Source organism: Anomalospiza imberbis, chromosome 1 (assembly GCF_031753505.1).
Source record: "Anomalospiza imberbis isolate Cuckoo-Finch-1a 21T00152 chromosome 1, ASM3175350v1, whole genome shotgun sequence".
In the NCBI taxonomy this organism is placed as follows: Eukaryota; Metazoa; Chordata; class Aves; order Passeriformes; family Viduidae; genus Anomalospiza; species Anomalospiza imberbis.
Window position 1 is genome coordinate 21,246,659 of NC_089681.1, and position 25,840 is coordinate 21,272,498.

The following is a 25,840-nucleotide window of genomic DNA, read 5'->3' on the forward strand; positions in this document are numbered from 1 at the left end:
TACAAAACAAATTTTCTTTGGTGCTTGCATTTTTTTAGTCGGGAAGGTGAATTCACACTGAAGCATCTGGTATGGAATCCCTTTCCCAAGTTCAGGCAAGTGAACAGTCAGCCCATGGAAGAGTCTGGCAAACTGAAGTGCCTGTATGCGGAAGCTTGTGTTTGGGAGCCAGGAAGCAGCAGGAAGTCCGCATTTCTGGAGGAGCTCAGCAAAGACAAACACCTTTCCTTCACAGCTGCCCTGCATGAGGAAAGGAGGAGAGGCAGTGGCAGGATCCCAATTAGACTGTAAGAAAGTTCACTCTGCATTTGCTTACATGAAAGGTTTGCTTTTGAGCACTTGAGGCTGGCTCAGGATTGATGGATTGCTAATGATGGTTAGGGTCCATTTAAAGGCAATAAACTAACAAGGTCTTGATGAAAATGTGCTTTATATGGCACCCATGACAGATATTTTGCAAGTACTGACACACCATTCTTCCAACTAATGTGGTAATGAGTGTGCTAAGTGCTTGAGTGTTTGGGGATTTTTTCTCCTCCATCCCTCAGTGTTGTGGGTATGTCTATACCAGACCTCCTTGTGCTGCACTCATCCTTACCCAAATATTCATCTCTTCAAGTACAATTGAATAGGCTTATATATAATTGGTGTTTCAGGAAGAGAAAAACTGCATGGTACTTTAACAAAACTGATGCTGACTTTATTGTCAGCAGTGAAGTTTATGAGCTGCTTTTGACCAGATTTTGACTCCCACAGATGACATGCTGTAGAGCTGGCAGGGAGAGAACAGAAGTCCTTCCATTTCCAGGAAGCTCTGTGGGAGAAAATGAACAAGAAGCCCCAATGAAAGCAGTCCCTATTCAAGAGAAGGCTAGAACAGAAAAATGGGAACATTTGAAAATTCCACCAAAAAACCAGTATTGTCACCTATGAACTTGACAGCCAAAAAGTGCTGCTATCCAGAGTTTTCTTTGCAAGAGGTCCTGGCTCTCGGACAGATGTAAGCTCTACTAAGAGGTTATTGCCATTGTTGCTAAAACTGATTATGAGAGAAAGTGTTGAAATGTTATTCCTCCTGAAGGTTAGTTGTCCAGTTTCTTAAAACAAGTAAAGCTGTTACTGCCCCCTTGGAGACTGAATGGAAGCAGATTATAATGAAACAGATGGTGCAGAATTTAACTTAAAATCAAAATTCTTATTGAGACCTGTTTGTCTCAAGCCACTCTTCAGGCAAATTGATATGCAGAGACATTAAACAAATAATCCCAGTGGCTACCCTTGGGTCATTTTCTTAGTTAAAGACTTCAGAGTGCCGGACACATTGCTTATTTTTTGAGGAAGGCATCTCTTGTTTTTCTTAAGCTGTAGTAAATACCACCTGTTTTAAAAGGTGGATCCTAATCTGTGGAATCATACTGTGTAGAAATGGTCCTTTTAATTTATTAAGACCTATCAAAACCAACATTATTTATAAACCTTTTTTTTCTTCCGACCACTGCCATTTTCTACTTTCTGCATTCTTCCAGCAGTCTTTTCTTTATCCCCATTTCCAGACAGCTTTCTAGAAGAGCTGTATTAAGTCTTTCCTCTCCAAAATCATGAGTGAGCTACCATTTATACTCCCAACAACTCCTCAGTCTTTACTGTGGAATGAATCACACCCACTCTCTCTGACATTTCTAAATGAATGTCTAACCAAAAGCTGTAACTGTATACCCCTGAAAGAAAACTCTTAACCTCTTGCCCACAGTGCTTCTACCCCTTAATCTTTTTTGCATTGCTACAACTATCGTGTCACTTTGGATTGTCCATGAGCCCTTGGTTTGGTTTGGGTCTCCATCTAGATCCCTCTGTATCAGACATCTTGCCAGTTCTTCTGCCTTCCTTAGTCAATGCTTTTTTCCAGGTCCTTGACAGGTACTCTGTGCAGCACCCCTCCCTCTAACATCAGCCTTCTCATACGCTGCCTGGCCCTGCTCATTTCCACACTCTTGGAGAGTGTCACTGCAAAGAGCTGCCCAAAAGATCATTGTCCTCACCTGTTGTTTCCTGTATTCTCCACTCCTCACTCTCAACCTCACTTCCTTCCTTCAAAACCCTGCTTTGCCAGGAGGCATCCCAGAAGCTGGTAGCAGCTGTCAGGCTGTCCTGTTATCCTCCCCATCTCTCTCCTATTTCCCAGCACTTCCCAGCTGTCTTTGCAGCATCCATCAGTGGGGTTTCAAATAGCACCCACCACAGTTGTCTCCAGCTCCATGGCCAGACTTCCCAAATGCATGGTGGTCACAGCCACACCATCCTGTTTCTCAGGTCACATTGACAAGTCTTTCCCCTACAGAAGAGGTGCAGAAGTTATTGCAGGTGATAGATGCTGAAACAACTCTTTCTCCTTCTCTCGGTGTTCCTCACTGTTTGTGAGCAGCAGAGGGGCTCCCTTGCTCAGTCTTCACTGAGTTGTTTACACCACAAGGTCTTTGCTTTCCAGACTATATATTTTTTAATTCTGATTTACTGCCTTGGCCCGTAGCATTCAAATTCATCTATTTTTTTTTAAGACCACATTTCCCTCTGCCATGCTGCCCTCTCCTTTTCAGCCCTTCATCACACATGTGACCTTATTTAGTGACAAGAGAATTGGCAAGTCAGAGACACAAGGGCAAGACTTGGGACCAAATGGGGCAGAGAGCAGGGATGCATATCCACAGCCACCCCCACACAATGCCCTCTGTTCACTGCTTGCTGTGCAATTGTCAGTATAGCAGTCAACAGGTAGGTTTTTTACTGCCATATGCAGCTGGTAAAGAGTTAACCCAGAGAGGAGGGTTTGGGAGCAGCCCAGACCCTGCACTCCCTACATTTAAAACCACTTCAAACCTAAGCAGCCCTTGTTTTGAAGTGAGTAACCAGACAGCTCCTTAAAAATCTTGGGTGTGTTTCACACTATGTATTTAATGTAATTAGTTCCCAGGTCAAGGCTTACCACTCTGGTTTTACCTCAGTGAACTCTGAACTGACAACACCTTGCAGATGGGCTTTGCTGAATTTCCAGCATCTCCTGCCCAACCTGCTTACTTCTTCCTCTTTCTGCGCTTCATCATCTCGTTTATGTTTCATTCAGTGTCCTTCTGTCTGGCACCTGCTTTGTGTGAGAGGAAATGAATCCCCAGCCCACCTGCCCTTCTCTTCAGCACAGCACAGTGCACAAGTGAGAGTGGGCAGTATAAAATCCATGGGAGGGATCCCACCTAAGCAGCTCAAGTGCTGAAAAAATCTTAGGATCAGGACTTGCTGAGTCCAGCGCTTACATTTTGGACATTGAGGCAAGAGTTGGTCTTTGTTTTGCAGCCATTACTTTTCCCTTTAGCATCCTCTCAGGATCATTAATATGCCTTAGTCCTCTCTAACTGTTATCCAGAGTACAGTTTGCATGTGTGTTCTGCTGTATCCTGTATTTTCCAAAGCATCATTACTTTCTGGGTACAAGCAGCCAGGTGCTGGATTTGCTGAACTTGACTTGTGGTTCTGCATAAATATAATTAATGTATGTCTTGATATGGGCCTATCAATTGACAAAAACATGCTTTGGATGCTGATTCAACTTCAGCTGTAAGATTAGCTCAAGATTTGTAATTGCCTTTGTAGTGCCATCTCTTCCTGCACATACATTTTCCCTTAAAAAAAAAAAAAAAAACAGCTGTTTATAATCACAATTTATTAAGCTATATTTTCAGTCTTAAACTCTTGCCATTTCAGACAGATCTGCAGGAGTAATTCTTCAAGCAGGGTATTCCCTTCCATGGTGATTTAAATTAGCCAAACAATAACCCCTTCAGTGATTAAAACACTAAAAAAAATCAGAACATAAATATTTCCATTTAAGTCTGTGTTAAACCAATTCATTGGAGTGAGATGATTAAAATCTTGGGGCCAAATCCTGCTTGTCCTCTCCATGTAAGTGCTGCTTTTGAGAGCAAAGGGATGAGTGAGAACAGCATTTAGTCCATACATTAATAATGTATATCCTTTCACTGACAGGGAATGGGCTGGCAGAACAAATGAAAGCACCCTGGGGTAAGAGGAAGAAAGCCTCAGTTTGTTGCTGCAAACTGCACAGGAATAAAAGTACATTTGGTTCCACTATTAAATAAAGAGATTGGGGATATAATACTGTCTCTTCTGCAGCACTTCCATTTTCTGCTCTTGGCAAAGGGGATAAAACTGTCCACAGCTGTAATTGTTCCATCCAGCACTCACATGCCTGGGAGAAGTAATCGTGATCTGCAAAATCTACTCCTCTTAGCTGCGAGCAGCACGCCCGTGTACAGCCAATATCTGCTGGCCTGTGAGTCACCAGGGGCTGTGTGCTCCGTGTCCCCACACTGCACCCTGTGAAGCTGCCGCCTACACGCCTGGGGTAGTTCGTGCTGGACATCCAGAGCCTCCTTTTCTCACCTAGCCTTGTCCTGGTCAGAAGGGCATTGCTGTCCTCCTTTTAATTCAGCTGCTTGGAAAAGGAGACAAGAGCTGCAATCCTACACGAGCAGCCCCTAACCTTGTGGCTGCAGGGAGGGCAGGATGCACTGGGTAGGTGCTCCAGTTGGTGGCACAGGGCTCCTGCTGCCCACCAGCAGCCAGAGCCAGCCTTCCTGGCTTCATCCATCTCAGTGGGTTTAATGTTATTTTAAGTTGGATTTACTGATTACCTTTGTTTGCAGGTTGGTGGTTTTTTGTTTGTTTGTTTGTTTGCTTGCTTGTTTTCAAGAGGAATTCTAGACAGACATTAATACTATAAGAAACAAAGCAAATTCCAGGAACAAATTACCTCAAATTTTGCACAGTGTAATAACACTGCACTTCTACCATCTTTCCAGACATTCAAAAGTGATTGTTATAGTTTGAATTATTTCATAATGTTCTTGTCTAGCTTTTGCCAAAGCAAAGCTTCCCTATTTGTTACTGGGCTGTTTCTCTGGATGATTTTTGTATTCATATTGTACCTGATATTTTTCATGCCTCCAGAGCAAAGCCAGAAAACTCCTGCATCAGTGCTGAAGGTAGCCAGGGAGAGTGAGTCAGCTTTTCATTTCCAATCATAAAATTAAGACTTAGTAACCAATGAAAACCTGCTAATCAGGGTAAGTACCTTGCCATTTCCTTAGTTTTGAGCATGTAATTTCTACTGAGATACAATTATTACAAAAAAAAACATACTGAAAGAAGTATGTTTGGATGCTTCACCACCCAAAGGCAGGATGATGACCTTGCACCTGGACAGCCCTTCAGCAGAGCAGCAGACCCCTGTGCAGCTGCATTTCTTTGCCAGCTTGCCACCACACGTGGTCATTGCTGGGACACGTGCCCAAGGCCAGTTCATGGGAATGTCTGCAGCTGTTGAGCCTTGTGGATAGATTGGGGTATCCACAGCCAGGCAAGCCTGGTGTTGAGACCCAAGAGCACGAGGAAGGACAGCAAGTGTTCAAGACAGGGATATTGACTGCCCCACATGACATGGGATGTCCTTGGAGTGAGGTGGGCACTGTGAGGGTTGTGAAAAATAATAGCCCTGCTGGTTAGGCATGAATATGTAACATCATAAATTCTTTAACACATAAAAACTTCTAGGAAACAAAAAAATGTGCAATAATCATGTGCACTAGTTTCCAACCTACCATTTGAAAGCTTTCCCTTTCAGTGGCTGAAAAGCAAAGTGCTTGGATTGAGATCTTCCTTTGGTCAATGGGAGAAGACACATCCCTGAAAGGTACAGCTTCATACCCAAGGTAGGGCTCAGGATGGGGGAAGATGTCTTCTCAAAGGATTTCACTCCTGTATGGATTTTGACAACTAGTTTAGAAGAGACTTGAATTCTAGAAAGTCAATGTGCATGAGAACAGTCCTGCTCCTGAAGTCTAAATAGTTTTAGAGCATGCCCCAAGCTCCTGGGTTTTATGGATAAGCAGGAACACTTTATTTTTAAAATACAGGTAATTTTTAAGAAGTATTTTTCTTGCTAAAGTTTTTTTTTAAGACTTTTTAAAATCAGCTGTCTGGCTGAAGCTTCTCCAAAGCCAGCCAAGCTCTTGTTGAGCAGAAGCAGGGGATATTGCAGCTCTGCAGTCCAGTGGCAGGCTGAAACCCAGGGCAGGTGGCACAAACAGCCACTGATGACCAAAGCATGCTCAGGCCATCCTCAGGCCAGAGCTGCCTGTTGCTGGATGTGTGAAATGGTGTCAGGCCATGCAGCCCTGAGGTTTGGGGAGCCTGAGGCTGGCTGGCAGGAGATGGGAAATGGCAAAGAAAGCAGAGAGTGGACAAACCAGCAGCAAAAACTGGGACAGGAGGTGAGGATAGGGGGTGATTGACCTAGAGAAGAGCAAGGAAATGGGTACAGGTGGAATGACTAGAGACTGACATGAGTGGGGAGCTGAAGGAAGTGGAGTGTTCCTGAGCTGGGAGCAGGTTTGGCACGCTCTGGGGATGTCCCCTCCCAAGCACAACATGAAGCCCAGGAGTCCTCTGCTGTGAGCAAGCTCTAGTGAAACTGGGTGCCCATGGCAGAGCCGGGTGCCAGGACCATGGATTGGGTGCTATGTGCAGTGGCCCTGACCAGCACTGGAGGGCTTGCTGAATTCATTGTATGGTGGTGGAGGGGTTAATTCCACATATGAAACCCTGTGGGAAGGTAGCAACACCAGACACCCACAGCTGGGAAATACCACCTACACAAACCTAAATTCAGTCTCTGGAAACCAGTTACTGTGATACTGTCTCTAACGGCAGCCCCGCAGGCATCCGTCGCTGCAATGCAGGGCCAGGCACACTCCCTGTGGTCCCATGGCAAAAGGAGATGCAGTCCCCCCACAAGGACACATGTTATCTAGCTCAAGGAGAGAGGCAACCCCATTCTTTCATCACTGCTTCATTAGAACCTGATGTAAATTTGAAGTGATGAAACCATCAGGGGTTGACAATCATTCAAATTTGATTTACTGCTTTCCTTTGTTTTCCCCAGGACACCCTCAGTTGTTGGTCCATCAACAGGGGAAGACACAATCCCTCCACAGATGCTGGTGCTCATCCCTGCCCTGGTCCCTGGCTCAGCAGCAAAGCTCCTGCCAGCTTAGGTGTGATGGATGGTACCTAAGCTAGATTTATGCCCAGGGAAGTTCCTGAGCTTAAAACCCCATTTGGTAGTACCCATGTTACTATACAAAAATCAGAAAGGGCACGACCAGCAGATCACCAATTTCTTCTCCAGCAGGCCTTTAGGTAGCTGACCACTAGCAGTTGATCCTCAGGAGCTGTGTGTAAAAACAGGAGCTGTTTTTTTCCCAGCAAAGGGCTGATGTTAGTTTGTTATGAGATCCTTGCATTTCACTCCAAGGCAGAAAAAGCAGACTTGGCCATAAGGTGTGACAAACTGCCGGAGCATTTGAAAAATCAAACAAGAGGCTCCTAGAGAGTTGTCAGATGCTTGAAAATGAAACTTTAGGTTTTATTTGGATATCTGAGGTTATGAGTTGGTTCATAAGATCCATGTAGCATCCCCAGTGCCTTGGCCTAGTGAAGTTAAGGTGCTCTGTCTGACAGAGGAGTTAGAGGCAGCAAAGAAGTGAGCTTGTGTCCAGGTCACTGGCAAACCAATGCCAAAATGCTAATGGTGGGACTGAGGGCTGGTGCCTGCTTCTACACTTCAGGATCTAGATGGGTGCTGCCAGGTTTTCTGAGCCCAAGGGACAGAGCTGTAAATCTGACTGACCATCCCAGGGGCTGTAAACAACGTCTGGCCTGTGTAACACGGTGCTTTTGGGGTGAGCCACGGCCAGCACAGCCTGGCCACGCACAGCTCTGAAATCAGGTATCCTGTGACACTATCAACCACTGCTCATGCATTTAAGAGAGCTTGAACCTGGAGCTGGTGGATGCCTCCAGACTAAGAAGGACATGCTCCTCTCATTGGGTACTCAGGGCTGGGCAGGAGAGATGAATAGACCATCTGGACAACCAAAGGAGAGTTTTGGCATTCTCTGGGAGATAGTAACAGTCCAAAAATTTTGGCTTGACACCCCTTACATTATAACTCTGCTCTTTTACCAGCCAAAGGCGCAGGGGAGGCAACACTCTCCAAGGGCTCCTGTGGGCTGCACTGCTCCCATCTACCTGAGATCTCCTGTGGGAGCTGCCTTAGAAGGGGTCGAGGCTGTGCTCTGCGCACAGTGAAGGGGAGCAGAGGGATGCTGTGCTCGTGGCTGATTCACGAGCTGGCTCAGCTGAGTTAGTTTGTTCCTCATTTAATGTTAGATTTTAGGAATGCTGGATGTATTGGATTCTCAGAAAATTAATTGTCAGGGTGATGCAAGACCTTTGTGCTCTTTACTGCTAATCAAAGCTAAATATATAGAGAGATTCTTTCTTGAACATTACAACTTTAAGATTTGCCCAAGTTCCCTGAATGTTGCCATAATGTGGTCAGGGCACTGCTCTTGCTGGTGTATTGGCATTCTTTTCTCATCCTTCCTTCTTCCCAGCTCATTCGTCTGCTGGGACCCTCATGGCCCCACTTCCTTGAGAAAACTTGTCTTTATGCCCATAACCTGCTCAAGCTTTTCTGCTTTTCTTTCTCTCCGCTTTTCCTCGCACAGCTCCTGGACCAGGGATCCTTTCCAAGCTGCCCCAGACCTCTCCAGTACTATACTACCTTTTTTCCTTTCCCTCAGTGCCTCAGGTGCCCAGGAAATTTCCTTAATTATGGCATGCCCAAATCCCTCCTTCTTTCTGAAAACCATGAAACACCTCACCTACATAGCTAAAGCACAGAGCCAAATCCACAGGGCAAACCAACCACCCAGCCAGTGTGCTGCCAACTAGAGTCTGCAGTAAGGCAGGACTTCCCCTCCTGCCCTCTCCTCATTTCACACCCTCATTTTGCCTCAGAGCTCATTTCAGATGGCCCCAACATGGGCTGCACAACAACACAGCTCTGTGAACCAGCACCCGTGGCACATGCCAGCATCTCTGAAGAACATGCAACATTCTGGCTGGCATCCCACAGTATTCCTGATATTTGCATGGAGCTAGGGCACTGTGTGGTGTGATGGAAGGCAGTGAGGGTTCAGGGTATCAGCATCAAATTAGGTTATTGAAACATTCCTGTTTTATGGCAAAAGCTCTGCTGAATGCTATAGTTTGCATCATGGACATGGACCAGATGCTGCAAATAGGGCTTAAGCTACACACCTATTTCAGACTCAGGGCAGTGAATCAGAGGAGGTTGAAAGTATCCCTTTATCCTTTGCCTTCACTGGAGAGCCTTCACATGGTGGCATGCTCTGGAGCTTGTGGAGCGCTTCTGCTGGAGCTTCAGGTCAGGATCCCAAGATGCCAGTCTTCCTGCCCTGATGAAGAAACCTCACCACAGATGCTTCACGCAGAAAGAACAAAAATCCACTGAAATTCACCTTCCTGGGTCATGGTGAACCTGGTGTGATACTGGCAGAGCAACAAGTAATAGATAGTACTGTATAAATAGCTACAGAAAAACCCAAGAAACACCCATTTTGGCTAGATTGGTCAAAAATGACACAGCCAGCGTCAATCCTGCCTTGCAGCAAGCAGCCTGATAAGCAGTAAGGTATTCCAAGACACTGCCAGCTCTGTTTTCTGTGGATTCCATTTGTCAGTCCCTCCTGTAATTGTCTCATCTTCAGTCTGGGGCTCTGCCCGTGGCTGGGCTCATCCTCCTGCATGACCCGTTTCTCAGAGAACGGCCCCTCTGGCTTAATGGGGCCAGGAGGCGCTGGCAGGAGGTCCCATCCTGCCGGCAGCTCCTAAGGATGGTCTTGGGTCTGTTGCTGGCCTTCTGGAGCACAAAGCCAAGCTCAGAGGAATGTGCAGTATATCTTTCCTTGGTAAACATGTTCCTGGGGAAAGTGGGGCAGCAGCAGTTTAGCACACAGTGCCTTAACCTGGAGAAGGAACTGCAGCTTCGGGCAAAAGGGCAGCATCGGCTCGTGGCAGTCACAGGCTCTGATTAGCAGGCGAGGAGGGCAGCGGCTGCTGCGTAAGCAGGTGCTGAGCCAGAGGCAGGGCATCTCTCACCTCTGCAGCGAGGCAATGGGCTGTGGTCCAGCCATTCCCTCAGCCAGCTCAGAGCACAGTGGCCCCAGCCCCAAAGCCCCCGGATCGCTGTGGAGAGGGAGCATGAGCCCGGCTTTGCTCCGGGCAGTGACCAGCAGCAAGCTCCAGTAAGGCAGCTCTCTTCTCTTTGCATCCTGCCCTCAGAGAAGCTGAAAATACTTCTGCACCATGTTTGACAGCTCGGGCATCACTTCTGAAGGCTGCCAAGCTGATAACAACAGCAGAACCCAAATAACGCACGTTTGCTGGAGCTGAGCTCCCACCCTAAGTGCTGCAGAGATGCTCACTGTTCTGACTCACGTGGTTTATCAAAGGGTCTCTCCTCAGTCACTGTATTTCTGCAGAGCAAATACCTCCCTGCACTCTCCTGTCTCTTTTACCTACCATCTCTTTACTTACCATATCTAATACATATTATTTTGACAAGATTATTTTCATGTTGCCAGAGGTCTCTGGTTTAAGAAGGCCTGTATATCTAGCCTTGGTCTACAGTAGCAGTTCTTCCTAACCTCACTCACTGAACTGTTTGTATAGCATAGCCAGGGTTCAGCAATATCAAGGCCTGTACAAATTTGTTTTGCCATTGAGTTCTCATAGCAGTCATTAGTTTAAAGAAACCAAGGGGTTATGAAGTGATCCCATGAGAGCAGACGTAACTTGGTTTAGGCTGTTGCCATGATCTCTTGCAAACAGCACCCTGGAATATCTCTGCCAGCAAAGCACAAGGCTAGGAAACAGGGACTCCTCCAGACTGGCTTACCTGTCAGGTGTCACCATCCCCCTTGCTGGCCATGGCAACATCTCTGATCAGAAGATGCTTCTCCCCACAAGACAGCTGAGGGATAAGCAGGCTATGGTGCTGGGACAGCTGTGTCTCTTGGAAACCAATAAGCTGAGTTTTATAACCTGTATTCAGTAAGTGCCTTTACGTAAGAAGGTGAGGTTGGTCACTCGGGGTTACGCCAGCTGGGCGTGGGAGCTGCCTGCAGCAGAGCCCATGTGCTGACAGGAGCAGGGCACACCCAGGAGGCACTTGTCCCAGCACTCCTCTAATTTCCAGCCATTTTCAGGTGAAAAAAACAAGCCACAGTTGGCTGACATAGTCTTTTTTTTTTTTTTTTTTACTTTGTGCAAATTTCCCCTGAGCCGCGCTGTTGTTATTGTGCAAAAAATAGAGCAAGATATGTATTAACTCTCAAAGGAGGGGAACTAGAAAAGCAAGCAGGAGCAGGGCACCCTCATTAACTCCTTTGGCTGAAAGTGGGGCACTCACCGGCAGCAGCAGCAGCCTCTGCCTGGGCTGGGGAGAACATGTGGGGACCACTCACCTATCACCCATAGGTACTGGGTAGGTGAGAGGGGTTGAGGGTCATATGGCTTGAGATATCAAGCCATAGCCCTGCTGCAATCCCAAAACATGAGGGACCCTAAAGGGCCATGGCCTGGCTGACAATCCCACTGGGTACCAGAGAGGGCAAGTCTTGGGTCTCAGGTAGGGATAGGCAGGGCTGGGTGTCTAAAACCATGATATCACCCTGGTTCTGGGGCACGTGGTGTTTCCATCAAGTGCTCAAATAACCTTTTCTTAGAGCTGAGCAAGAATAAGGGGGTTTCAGTGTGATGTGGCCTCTGTTCTGTGCAGCCCCTCTGTGTGAGTGCCAGTGGGGAGGCAGCACCGAGGGTCCCCCACCCCCGGGCAGGCTGAGCTGCACCAGCCATTACCAGGAACAGTGCTGCTGGCAAAGCAGGCTCTGCTCTGTACAGCATGGGGCATGTCTGCTGTTCCTGAGACACCTCCAGCACCCCATGGCCACCTGCCTGTTCCCTTGTTCCTCCATAAAGCACAAGCCCAGGCTGAAACAAAGCCAGAGACTCAGCTGACTCGAGCTGACTTCCCTGTCTCCAATAGTTAGGTGTTACCAATATTTTAAGGGCCTCTTCTAGCTCTGTTTCACATTGAGATTCAAGGGTGTGGTACTGCTGGAGAGTGCAGCCAGCACCTAAGCCAGCTCAGCTCAGAATCTGGAAATCCATATGGGTCAAATTTTGTTCAGGTCCATTAGCAATTGCTCTGTTGGATGCCACGATAAAAATAAGGATGTGCACTCAGCTGGTGAATCCCTGTTTTGTTTTGTGCTGGTCTTCTGGGATCAAAGTTACTGGTGGCTGCATTTACTCTTTAGCCTAATAATGGCAAAATGTTTAGCAAATTTTATATATTCCAGACTCAGCTTTAGACTTGGGTGACACACAGTACTTCCCAGAGAAGCAGCAGCCTTTGAGCAGCCCAGCATGATGCATTGCTGCAGTCTGAGAGGGGATGTAGAGCAGAGCTGGAGCAGCAAGAGAAGCCTTAACAGGAAAAATAATGAAGCTATAGCACAGTTTCTGGTTATTACACAAGCAATGTTTGGCTGGGGTACTCGAGCTCTCATATCTACCTCTGTGAGAAAAATTCACCGACATTTTACTCATACATAAACTGCCCATCTTGAATAAACCAGGAAAACTCTGCTGGGAGTAGAAAAATTACTATAAACCCAGCAGAAGGTAACTGAGCATCATCTCCTCTTGTTCTGGTTTGCTCAGCCATCTCAGGGAAAAACTGGTTCAAAGATTCACAGGAGGGGCTTTAATTCCCCACAAACTTGGGGATTGGAGCTCAGGGATGCTCAGCACTGTCAAGTGGAGTGCAGGTCTCCAGCCATGGGCACTGCAGCATGGGGAGATGCAGGAGCAGGGTACAGGGCCTGGAGACACCCTGTGAAGCACTGCTTTCCACCACAAAAGCACTGCTCTGCTTTTGCTTAGGATTTTGTGGCTCTCCCTGGCTATATGTACACAAACATTTAATGGGAGTTTTGTTTGCTCTGCCAGGAGAGCATGATACCATGCTGGGACCCCTCAAAATTCATCCCCTGGCTAAAATACTGGGAATTATTGCTACTGTCTGCCATCTTCCAAGGTGAAAAGACAGCACTGCTGGCAGCAGGGCCATGGGCTGGCAGGGGGCACAGGCTGGGTGGGGTTTGTATGTATTAGCCCCTACCAAATACAGCCCAAGAGCTTGCAGGGCTGGGGCTGCAGTGCCTGCACACGCTGGGGAAGCCATATATTTGTTTACTGCAAATGTCTCCATAGAAACTCCTCCAGGGCTGAAGATGTGGATCCTGGAGCTGTGTGGAGCGAGCTTTCTGCCCCCGGCACACTTCGAGCAGCCTTGGCAGTCTTCATGGCAGGATTGTTTGGCAGGAAATAATTCAGACTAATGTATCCCCCTGTGCTCCTAAAATTGTATGGAATTTAAAATACTAAATGAACTAAATCATTCTAAGTGTGCAAGCAATGTAATTGTGAAGAGAAGCAAAGTATGCCTGCCTGTTCCAATGCTTTCCAGCTATAATTCTTGAAACCATCTAGCTTCAAAACAGAGTGAGCTGAGAAGCAGAGGAACTGCACCAACAAAGAACTGCTCCAGGCTCTAAAAAGGGACAGCAAACATAGGACTTTCAAAGGACAGAAAGAGCTGGAATGGTTGAATTCCTACCCCTTCCTCAGATAAACACAGTGTTCCATGCTACCAGGAAGGTCCCAGTTGCTGACATGGGCATGATAAAAGTGCCATACCACTTCTTGGCCTGTAATTGACCCAACCAACAAGAGAACACATAAAGCAAAAGAAAACAGATGAAAATGAACAAGATATCTAGAGAGGCAAAGGTGATAACTGAACTGAGAAGTAACTTTTCAAGAGGCTGCACTGGGAAAGGGAAGATGAAATGTATGAAAGCAGGAAATTTGGTGAGCAAGGCACAGCCTTGGGTGTCAGAGGGTATTAGAGGCTGCAATGCCACAATGGGATCATGAGAGAGAAGAATGCAAAAGCCGAGGGCAGGGGAGAGAGGCAGCTGGTATCCCAGGTAATTAACAAGCAGCAGGAGAAGGCACAGTCCAGTTCTCCTTTGGACTAACTCCTTTCAAAAGAAAAGAAAACAGTTATGGCCCTGTTCCATGGCTTCTTCCTCCCAGGAGAAGCCCTGAGGACAGGCAGGGTCCCTGAGGCAAGGAGCAAAGTCCAGGAAGCACATAACCCTCTTCCCTGGGTTACACTGTGCCTTCACCCTCACCCTTCACAGGGCCTTGCATTTGGAAAACTGCTTTCCTGTTTTAGACCCTTGTATTTCACTGTCTGGAGAAAGAAAATGAGGGAGCTTGTAATGCAATAACCCATAATAGGGCTGTGCTCTTACACCAGGCTGCACTGCATGATAGCTTTAAAGATGGTACCATGTAGCAGCCCCGAAATGACCTTTTAATTCTGCCTCCTTCTGCTTAATTACTTTATATATATATATATATATATAGAGAGAGAGAGATATGGATTGTATCTGCTCTGAAGTCTCAGTTGCCAGCATCTCCCCCTCCAATCCTCCTGACCCCACCTACCCAATGTTGTCTCCCCCTGAGCTGGGATTTCACTGTGCCATGCCTGCTTGTGTACGCCCCTGAGGAGCCAGAGCTGCCCAGCAGGAGAGATCACACAAAATCTGAGATCACATGCTCAGCTAAAAATAAAGCAATAAAAATTAATAATGTTAACAACAAGTTTTGACCTCACACAAGTGCCCACAGTAGATCACAAGCTTGACTTTGCCACATTTGGGAACAGGAGCTGGCCCTGGATGCAGGTCTTTCCCACCAAGCATGGCAGTCATTTCATGGCAGTTGGCAGTGCCCAAGCCCTGTCCTTCCACCTCCAAGGGACAAATCCTGCCTCCAAGTCCCTGGGCTGGCTGCTGGCAAGCTGTGAGCAGGAGGGAAGGGAGGAGGGTGAGAGCCAGGGAGAGGCTCTCCTCTCCCTGCAGCCCTCAGAGCAGCTCCACCATCCTTGTTGCCACCACCTCCCACTCACCCAGAGTGGCACCTGGGCCCCAAATGCCCCTTGCCCAAGAGGACAGCAGATCCCCACCAGTGTGTCCACATGGAGATGCCAGGCACAGGGAGCTGAGGGGGAAGGCAGCTAAAGTGACACACTCTCCGCCAATGTCAAGTCACTCCTTGACCCCTCCTGGGGCTGGAAGCGTGACTGGCACCGCAGGTGCTGGGCCCTGCTGCACCTTGGGCACCAGAGACAAAGGTGGATTTGGCAGGACCTGTTGGGGCTATGGCAGATGCCACTGTGAGCAGCTCAGTGGGTGCAGTATGGTCAGGGGCACTCAGACTTGGCCCATGTCCCTAGCAGCTGCCAGCCTGAGGCAAGGGAGATGAATGTGGCTGCTTTTATTTTGGTTCCTTATGGTCCCACTGCTTTCAGCCTTCACCCTGACCAACATGGGCCTACGAGACAGAAACTAGGCCTGTCTGGATGTTGTCTTCCCCTGCTGTAGGTTATGCACCACCAGGTTTTCCCAGGCTGGTCCCTGGCCATGTCCAAGTGTGAATCTCTGCACCCTCAGGAGGTGCCACACCTGCCCCGTGGTTCTCCCGCAGGTCTGCAAGCTGCTGCCGGTGACAAGTTTCCCCTTTTCATGAGCCACATGGATGTTGACAGCATCACACACACCCTGTATTGCAAATAGATTCTTTGTGGGCCCAGCCTCCCTCTCATCAGGTACTAATGAGGTTTTTGTATACAGCCGCAGTGCCTCGCGTGGCAGATGGTGCTGGGTTAGATTTGGATTATTCCTGTTCTGCTGGTTTGTCTCTCCAATATGCTAACTCATGGATAGCTTGACTGTGCTTATTGCAGGAGCTCCATCAAGGATCTTTTCAAAACACACCTGCCCAGGTGTTTGCTGGGAGCTGCAGCTTTGTCTAAAATGGAGAGCAAGGCCTTCTGGTACTGCTGAAAATAACTATTCAGCTCAACTGCTGCCTGGCTGTTGAGGCACTTGGAAAATATTGATTTTCACTTCCGCTAAAATAAACAGGTTTTATTGTGCCTTGTGATTTCCTTGTCTGGAAATCAGTATCACAGGTGGGCCACCAGCACTGTGCCCAGCTCTGGGGCTGAGTCAATCACCACATGTCCATTCCCACTGCTGGCAAACAGTGCATGGGCAGAGCACAGAACTGTAGGTCCCACACAAACACACTGTGATCTCTTGCTTTGGAGTTCAAGACACATGCTAGGGAATTCTGACTCGTCTCTCTCATCTGTCTTTGAAAAGAAAAGAAAACATAATCCTGTAGCAGCCTGCTTGAAGTGTGGCTGAACAATCCTTCAACACAACCTTGCTTTGCTGCCCAATAGAAAACACCCAGAGCACACCAGGAAGCTGACCTGTGCCTAGTCCTCAGTTGGCTTTGTCTTCCAACACCGTGACACTAAAGCCTGGCATTGGGAAAGCTGGGCAGGAGGCCCTGGGCTGTGGGCAAGCCAAGGGCAGTGGGCAGGATCCCCCCAGGCACCAGGCTGGTGGGCAGCTCAGCTGCACTGTGCTGCAGGCTGCCCTGCAAGGGACAGGCTCCCCGAGCAACTGGCAAACTGCTGGCGCCTCAGGTGATGCCAACAGGCACTGTGCTGTCCCCCGGCCTTCCCAGGGGCACCATCCCCACATCACATTGGGTGCTTGCTCATTTCTCAGCAGATTGATTGTGCTGCTTGATGAATTCATCAAATTCTTCTGTCAGAGTCCTTATTTTTTTTCTGTCTGCTACTGCTACTGACATGGAGAAGGGCTTTATCAGTCTCACAGACTTCACCTGTCCCATAGCTCCTGCACCTTACAATTTATTAATACTCAAATTGTGCTCTCATAGGCATCAATCTTGTAAATAACACATAAACAGTATTACCCCAGTGTTGCAAACAATTAGGATATTTGAACCAAACACAATTGTTTCAGGGCCAATTAAAACTGTGCTGTAAACTGCTGGGTTCCCTCCAGAACCTGGGAACTCCTGTGGATGGTCCATACCTATCCTGCCATGGCTATACTTTGCTTTTTAAGTTCCAGGTTGAATACTGATGGTTAATACACAAGAGGCTTGGCTCCTAAAGGGCGCTATTTAAACAAGCAGTGTGATGTGCAGATTCTCAGGAATCTTAAGTCCCTGCAAAAATGCTTTGAACAGGTCATCCCTCCCTGTCCTGTTTCCCTACCTATCCCTCCAATAATGATTGTACAAACACCAGCCTTGCTTTTCAGGCTTCTGCTCTGTGTCTCTCTACTGAGCTGGCAAAAACAAAGGGCAGGATTTGTGCATGTTGCTGGGAAGATGGGGCTCCTGTTCCTTGAAATCCACACCACCAGATTCACCACAAATGATCATTACAGCAAGCTGCTGATGCCTGTGCTAGGTTCAGCGTGGGGACCCAACCATCCAAGGCCTCAGGATCACTGGTGATCTGCCAAGCCCATCCCCTCTCCTTTCCTCCATCCACCTCTCATTCTGGCTCCTGCCACTACAGTTCACAGTCATTTCAGGATAAGCATCTATTCGTTATCATTCATTCCAGGTTGCTCACTCTGAGAGGGAGGACAAACAACTTCTGCATCAAGAAATAGCTTGCTGCTGGGGTCACATGCCTTACAGGGCAACTTTTCTTCTGTAAAAGTAACCAGAAATTCATCTGAGACTGCTTGACCTTGATTGCGTAAGTCACCTCCACTTCAAAATCAAACAAATGTGCCCATTTAAAATGAAAAGTGTTGTGATGCACTAAATAGTTATTTAGTTGTTGTTTTGCACTGGGTGATTGGGAATTTGCACTGAGTAGTTTTTATATCGCACTATGTCCCATTGGTCTATTCCACACACCTTTCCCCTTCCCCCCAAGCCTCAGGTGTGATGGGCTCTCCCTGACCCGCTCTCCCCTCCCCTTCTCCTCACCTGTGTCCCATTGGATGTGGCCCCTCGGTTCTGCCCCACCCATTTTTCCCTGGGCTCAAAACCCCCCGGGAGGACACTCCTGCTCTCTCTTTTTCTCTCTCTTGGACGCCATCGAACGCCTCGGCCTCTGTTACCCCCTGAGGTGTCACCTCGACCTGAGGTGGCTTCTGATAATAAACAGGATTTGGTCCCGAGGAGAAGAGCGCCTGTCGTCTTTTATCTGTGTCCATGTAGGATTCCCACCCTGTGATCAGAGGGGACAAAAAAGGGAATTCCTACAGAAAAGTTTCCTAAAGACAGTCCTAAAGCAGCCTATAGCTGGAATAAAGCAAGGTACCCATGCTCCCAGGGCCCTCAGAAGTGCCCCTATTTGTGTTATAATCAGTCCACTCAAGTATAAGTTTTGCAGGCTGAGTAGCAAGATAAGAGGTGCTCCTGACTGTGTGGAGGTGAACTTCAGTTACATGCCAAGCACTATCTCCATGGGAATTCTGCAGACTGCACAGCAACAGCCTCTGCCTCCTGCACGAGAGTGCTTCCCCCAGCACCTTCTGCTCCAGCACAGCCCCAGAGACCAGGCAGGAGAGCACTGAATGGGCCTGAGGCTGCCCAATACGCCGTGCCCTGAGCATCCTAATGTGCAGAGCTATAAAGTGCTACTGTGAAAAGAATCTGCCGGCCCCAAACATGTGCTAGAACTTAATCAAAGCCAAACCTGATTCAAAGGGCTGCATTATCCAGCTTGTTCAGATTAAATATATCCCACCACACTGCAGGCTCCACAGGAAAAAGTCAAATAGCAATTTTCTTTACTCCTACACAGGCAAAGTCAGAAGGACCTGCAATAAAAGCAGCTGATTTGCTCCAGTATAAGTAAAACCAGCCTGGTACAGTCCCACAGCTTGAGCATTAGGTGGTATTTCAGTGTCCAGAGGTTTCTTCTGTTCATGGGAGAAACCAAGGTGCAGAGTTGGGCAGCTGTGGTGCAGCTGTCACAGCAGCTGCTAGCCCTGCTGCATCCCTGGCCATTGAAGGGGCCCACAGGATAGAGCTGCTTCCCTCAGCAGCACGGAGCAAGGACTCTGTCCCCCATCTCCCTCAGCTCCTACAGACCACTGCTCCTGCCTGTGTGTTCACCTCCTCTGCCTTGCTTCTCCAGTAGCAGTGTCTCATGTTCCTCCAGTGGCATCCAGCACCCTCCCCAGTGCATGTAAAGAAATCCCATTACTCCATTTCTCCGCATTAGTCTGCATGTTGAAAAAGGCCTTGATTATCATAGATTCATAAAATAGAGTAGTTTGGGTTGGAAGTCATCTAGTCTGAGCCCCTGCAATGAGCAGGGACATCTTGCAATATGATATTTTATTATATTGTTGCCCTTCTTAGCTGGAGTTCTGTACAACTGCTGGCTGCAGCCCTGGCAGGGATGGTGTAATGCAAACATAGGCCTAAGGCTGAAGTCCTTATCCAGGTATAGCCAGAGCTTTGATCCCAGCAGGAATTTTGCCCAAGCATCTATCAGGGTTTTCATTGTTCATTCCTGGTGAAGCTCTACCGGTATTTCACATCAGAATAAACCTAAATTGAAACCACATGTAAAACTCAAGAGTTGAGACTGAAGAGCAAATGGAACTGGGAAGGGAAATGCAAGAGAGAGCAGACAGTAATAAGTGCAGGCAGCTGTTGTCATGATGCATCCCACATGCCTGTAATGAGATGGTCATTGCCTACTCATGCTTTAGGAAAACATTGGAGACAAGACAAGGCCGAGCTTGAGGAAATCTGGAGGAGGCTCATTTTTTACTCCTGATCTACCTGGGAACAAATTATGACAAATAACTTCACCCCAGTGTGGTTATGGAAAACTGTATCTCATCCTGTGGCAAGGCCAGGCTAGCAGAGAGTGCTACACAGCCTCTGGCTACTGAGCCAGACACCCCAGGATCCTGGAAAGCCACACTGTGGGAAGCTCACACCCAGTCTGGTCTGGAGAGACATCTATCAGACTCTGGGATGGAATTTCCATAGTTACACTACTGCAAAGACTTGCTGCAAGTAGATTACTTGTGCTTGTGACTGACCACCATCCAGCAGCCCTGGGGCACTGTGAATGGGGGCACAGGGCCACTAAAGTGAGGTTGCTAATTACAGCTGGGAGTTAATGGCATGGCCTCTTGAGTTACTTATTTTAAACAATCCCTGAGTGCAAAAATTACAGCTCTGACTATGAGAGACCCACAAAGCCATGGGTATCTCCTGCGAGAATCAGCTGTGTAACTCAGAAAAGGTGATTTTAAAGCAGCGCAGTCAATCCAGGAGACTTGGAGCTCTCTGTCATTTTAGGAACACCTTCTGAGATAGACCAGGCCATTCTGGGTGAGCCTGTGTCCTTTTCAAGACCTTCCACTTTCTCTTGAGGCTCATTTAAACTAACCAAAAAAGTATGGGAAAACACCTTATGGTTGCAAAGATATCTTTAAAAACAGCGTGAATAAACACAGGGGTGCACACATGGAGAATATTGGTTTGCACACCAGTGATCTGCCCAGTTCCCCTCATGCTGGTCAGCACTCTGCCCCTGGTTAATTATTTTTCCACCCTATTAGCAGGTAAGGACAACTGCTTTGACCTTGCTCTAAGTGGTATTTTGTTTCTCTCTCACAGCTTGATAGAGCTCGGGTCAATCTGTTTTGAGTGTTGCCACCCAGGTCTGACCATGGTGCTGGGGAACAGGATGCTGGGTGGCAGGAGCAGGAGCTGCTGCCCCAAGGCACAGCCCAGTGGCAACCCCAGAACACCCAGAGCTGGGGCTGCCCTGTGGCCGGAGGGGAGCAGTGACCTGTGTATGCAGACAGTCACGCTTCAGACTCTGGCTGGCAGCTGTGAGGAATACAATCACTGAATGTTGCAGTGCAAGCTCCTTTGCTGGTGCTCTCAGGAGCTGGGTTAGCAGTGCTGCACACACACATGCATCCACATACATGTGCTTACCACCAGCTGTCTCTTTTACAGTGTTACCCCACCTGTACGTCTAGGAAGAGCTGCATGGAACATACCTGACCTCCAGGCAAGCTAACCTGAGCCTCCAAACTGTTAACCATAGCTTGACAATGATTTTGAGTTAAATTACCTCCATGATTTCTCTATTGTCCCAATGGGTTTTTTTTATTGAAAAAATTAATGTTTTTCTTGTTAAACTGCAGACCTTGGATACAGTAACTCTGTGCTGATTTTCTTCTGCCTGTAGCACTTCTGCGGCTTAATGCTTCCAGCTTTCATTCTCCCTTTTTGTTCCCCAGTGACTCATCTAGGCAGGTATTTTCTTACCATCCTATGCAGCCTCTTAAGAGAAGCTGTTCTTTCCAGGTATCAGCTGAAAAATGCAACTGCTCAGAATAGAGCAGAAATGGGAAGGCAATCTGTCAGTCTGGAATGAGTAATTCAGTTCTTTGTAAAGCAGGGGTTGTTTTTGTTAAAAGCAAAAAAGGGTGAAAAGATCTTAAAGGCAAGACACCTTAACAGCAAGTTTTACATTCCTGCATTCAATTCACTCCTCAGGTGGAGTCAGAAGCAGCTCTTACTCTCCAGTACTCTGCAGTGGCAAAACAATAAGTATCCGTAACTCCTGTGTCATTCAGCCTGCCTTAACATCCCAGGAATAGAATTTTTAAAGAGATAGGCTCTTCCTGGAAATTAAATAAATAAATAAACTTCTTATAAAATTTGAAATGCCATTTCCACGTAGTTAAGACCACATATAAAGTCATCTCCTTAAGGAGCCATGCAGATGAAGAGCACAATATTCTTCTTTCACACATCATATTAAAAGAGCACCTCAAATGCTGTCTTCTGGTGTCCAGGTCTCATCATGAGCACTGCCACCCACAGCACCAGCCACAGGAGGTCTCATGCAGACTTCATCCTGGTTTTGAAGGATTTTTTCCTGTAAGATGACATCATCCAAACTAATCAAATCCCAATTATTTCGTAGTGCATGCTAACACAGAACAGGAAGACCAGGCCAGCCTTGAGCCCAGATTTGCTTGTCTCTGATCAAACAAAAATAAAAATTACTAATAAGCCATGAGGTTTTCTTGCTTGGGCAAATTCTCATGATGAACAACCAGCAGTGCTAAGGTCCCAGCCAAAGACTTGAGCTCCCACATTTGATTTAGGGCACATAAATCAAGATTGCTTATGTGATGAAAGCACTTGTATTATCTATCCATGCAGAGCTGTCTTGCTTTTTTAGTTCTTTTTTATGGAGAAAGATTGTAAAGCCTCCCCAAGTGAAGAAAATTACATCTCTTATTTCCTGATGGCATCCAGAATGAAGATTTTCTCATAGTTTTTAAATTATAACCAAATGCTAAATTAAGACTATCCATGGATGTTCCCAGTGTGGTATAGGAAGGCTCTGCATAGGAGGTAATCCTACCTCACCTAAGTGTCTTAGAGGAGTTCAGCATGTTTTCTCTGGAGGCACCTGACAGCTGGATCCAGTCCATCCAGTTGTGGTCTGTCTTAAATACCTGGCAAGTTTCCTGCCTCATTCACCATCCTAATGAACATCACACTTTCTGGGAAAAATTACTTCAGCTCTCTGAAGATGCAGGGGAGCTGTGAAAAACTTGAATAAGACTCTTACATTCTTCAGAGCTTTGAAGAGAGGGAAGATTTCCAGCTCCCTGACTAGCAGCTCCCTTGCTGAGATGATATTTGGCACTTTCTCCTTTCTGAGGAGAGGCAGCCAAGGAGGAACCAGCCTGCTTCTGCTTGTGTCCTGGAGATGTGTTCACACACACACAGATATGCACACTTGCACACTCTGCCATGGCTCCCCTTCCCCCAGCTCTTCCTGGCACTTTCCCTGTATATGGCAAGTGAATAAAATGAACAACTGTGGCTGCTGTAGCCAAAATAAGGCAAAAACATGGAGAGGGAAGGAGCAACAAGAACAGAGGTAAGAAAGGCACAGCAAATCCAAGAAATCAGGCCAGGTAAGGGGAAGGAATGGGGCTAACCTGACCAGATTAATTCCTTTGACTCCCAGCAAAACAGCATGGCCTTGTTGGAGGCTCAGCAATCAGGCCAGAGGCAGATAAAAACCTTGCTCAGAACGGCATAGTTCTGAGAGGGATGTCAGGTTTGCCATGCCCACAACCACCACACATCCCATTTTTGGCCATGTTGCCCCAAAGCCACCCCACCAGGGATGCTTCCTGTGCAGCTCCTTGTTGTCCAGCCCTGTGGTCACTTCCATGCCACAGCCACACTCTGTCAGGTGGCAGAGGCCCTGCTGGGTCAGGGTGGCTTCCCGGTTTCTCATGGCTAGCACCCATCAGCTTGTCCTGTAACTGCCTGTTCCCACCCAGATGGAGAAACAATTGGCTTGCATGGGAGCACATGCCCCAGCCAGCCTCAGGCTTTCTGCAGGAATATGCTGCACCTGGCCATGGGCTGTGGCAGCTCTTATGGGTTGGAAAGCAATCCACCTCCATTTCTTTCACAAGCAGGTGTAATCAATAAAACATGAAACACAAAGCTGGAAGGGACCTCAAGAGGTCTTTTATCCAGTCACCTGTTCAAGCAGAACTACCACTAAGTCTAGGTCTTTACAGTCCTTTCCAATCCAAACCATTCTACCATTGAGAAACTCCTTGTTTAGGCAAGCAGTTCTTCCCCTGAAACCCTTGGTCAGACTACTCAACAGGAAGTTATGTTTCTCAGCTCTTGGTGTTTTCTTTAGAAGTTGGCCAGACTCTTGGCACCTTTTTCCCACTGGTTTCCAAGTTTATTCTGCCTAACAATTCCCTAAACAAGCCCAAATCTGCTCTCCTGATGTAGAGACTCCTAATTCTGCAGCTTGCCTACTGAGTCTTCCTCCAGAGCCTGCACCCAGTCACCTCAGGATGAGGAGATGGCCCCATGGTCTCAGGTGTCAGCTCACACACCATTAGTGATTTTCTTTCCTATTTTCATTACTCACTGAGTTTAGCTGCAACCTACACTGATGTTTGACATTTCAATGCTAGAAGAGGTGCCTTTCTGAGCACTTCTCAATGCACACTCACAAGGGGCTGTGTTGTGCTTTACCACATCCATGTAGCAAATAGAGACTGAGCAACCAGAGGTACAACACTAGCAACTCTGACAGGATGTTAAAAAATGGGCAAGAAAACAAACCATTGATGCAAATGGTTTGAGAAAGGGTGCTTCAACACTCCTCACCAGGGTACCTGGTGGGATCAAGGCCTGGAGACAAGAGCAGCTCTGCTCTCCCCATAGTTTGAAAGTGAAATAAAGTCTCAGCATATTTTTCTCACTGGACTTCTCTGCCCCAGGAAGAAGAAGCATTTAAATTACAGTAATCCCACATTACAGTGGGGATTACTGTAATTTAACATTACACATTACTGCCAGCTTTGCACCTTTCCTTTTGCTACCTGGTTGTCACATCCAGTCCTCAAAGACCTTACTCCTCTGGTTTCTGCTGTGAGAGGGCTCCTGCTGCCAGAAGCTGCCAAGGATTAGTCTGACTCAGAATCCAGGCCCTGCATAGACACCTCGGGTTTCTCTTTGAATCAGCAGACTTGTCCTTTCTCAGCCTTCTCCTTGCAAAGCAGGACATGCAGTGACTGTGTGTACAGCTCAGTACCCTCCCATGGGGCTGCATCATCCTTGCTGCCTCCTCTTCCAGGGATCAAGCCTGATGTAACTGCTTCCACCTGCTTTTATGCCAGGGTAAATCTGGGCCATAATTAACCTATTTTCTGTTATGTAACTAGCTACACCCATGAACAAGAAATAAGATGGGTTTTATCCAGATCTCCTGCCTAGGAGCCTGGCTTCAAACTGCTCTCCCAGGTCTCCAGGGAGAGAGCTTTTGGTGGTGCTACGTTCTAGGAGGCAGTTCCAGTCTCTGGCTCTGAAAGAGCTGCTGTTGGAGACCCAGCCCTCAGAAACCCGACTCTGCAAGCCTGTGCAATCAATTGACCTAAATATCTACTGGCATTTGGTAAGGCAGTGACTGAACCCGAGGGGCTGCAGCCGACAATGTTCACCCTGAAGACTAATAGCTGGGGACAGCGTGTGTGACATCCTTCAGACTTCCCCAGAGACACCCACTGCAGCATAAACAGAAAGGGAGATGAGAGGTGTCAGAAAGACAGGCAGCCTTCTCCCTCCTGGGGAAAAGGTATCTCCTGGGAGGTTGGCATTGCCCAGGGCAAGGGGAGGCAGCTTCTTCTGAGAAACCTCCTAAACGGTGGCAGGGAGGCTGGCCCCACGAACCTGCCTTGAGGCAGGGAGGTACATGCCTGAGCACCAGGCACAGCTATGTCCATTTTTATTTTCCTGTTTATTAGACCAGTGGGTGCTTCATTTCACCATGCAAAATACGAGTTTGGGAGCACTAACTCTCCCTCCAATGGTAAGAGCTGATAGCCCAGTTGGCAAAGGGCTCTTGTAGCAAATAGGGATTCAAATTCCCTCCAAGAAGGAAAAGGATTGGCGGGGCATCCCTTTCATTCTGAATGGCCTGGTAGTTCCCCGTGTCTAGGTTTGGAATAAAGGTTTTGGGATATAACTTCAAGGGGAAGAGGGAGATAAGGGCAGCAAATCCTGAGTGCAGGAGTCATATCTCCCTCAAATCTTGATAACGGGCAGAATCCAGCCCCAAGAGTCGTCCCATGTTTCCTGCAGGCCACCACTGGGGAGTCGCTGCTTGGCACATTGTTCTCTGGATCCTGCTTGGTGGACCCTTCTTCCCTGCCTCCAGGTGGTCTGTACTGCATATGTCAGAGAGTCCTGTAAGGGCAGAGTGCCCAGCCTTGGAGCATCGTGGCCTGGCACCAAGAGTTTCCAA

At 47.6% G+C, this 25,840-nt stretch overlaps 1 long non-coding RNA gene across 1 annotated transcript; it reads right to left on the reverse strand.

Moving 5' to 3' along the window:
- Window positions 1-16,796: 16,796 nt before the first annotated feature.
- LOC137470444 (uncharacterized) lies at window positions 16,797-25,470 on the reverse strand. The gene is made up of 2 exons (XR_010997066.1): window positions 18,272-25,470; window positions 16,797-17,802 (listed from the first exon to the last, which is right to left on the reverse strand). It is a non-coding gene; the product is annotated as an uncharacterized lncRNA (long non-coding RNA).
- Between the last annotated feature and the right edge of the window lie 370 nt (window positions 25,471-25,840).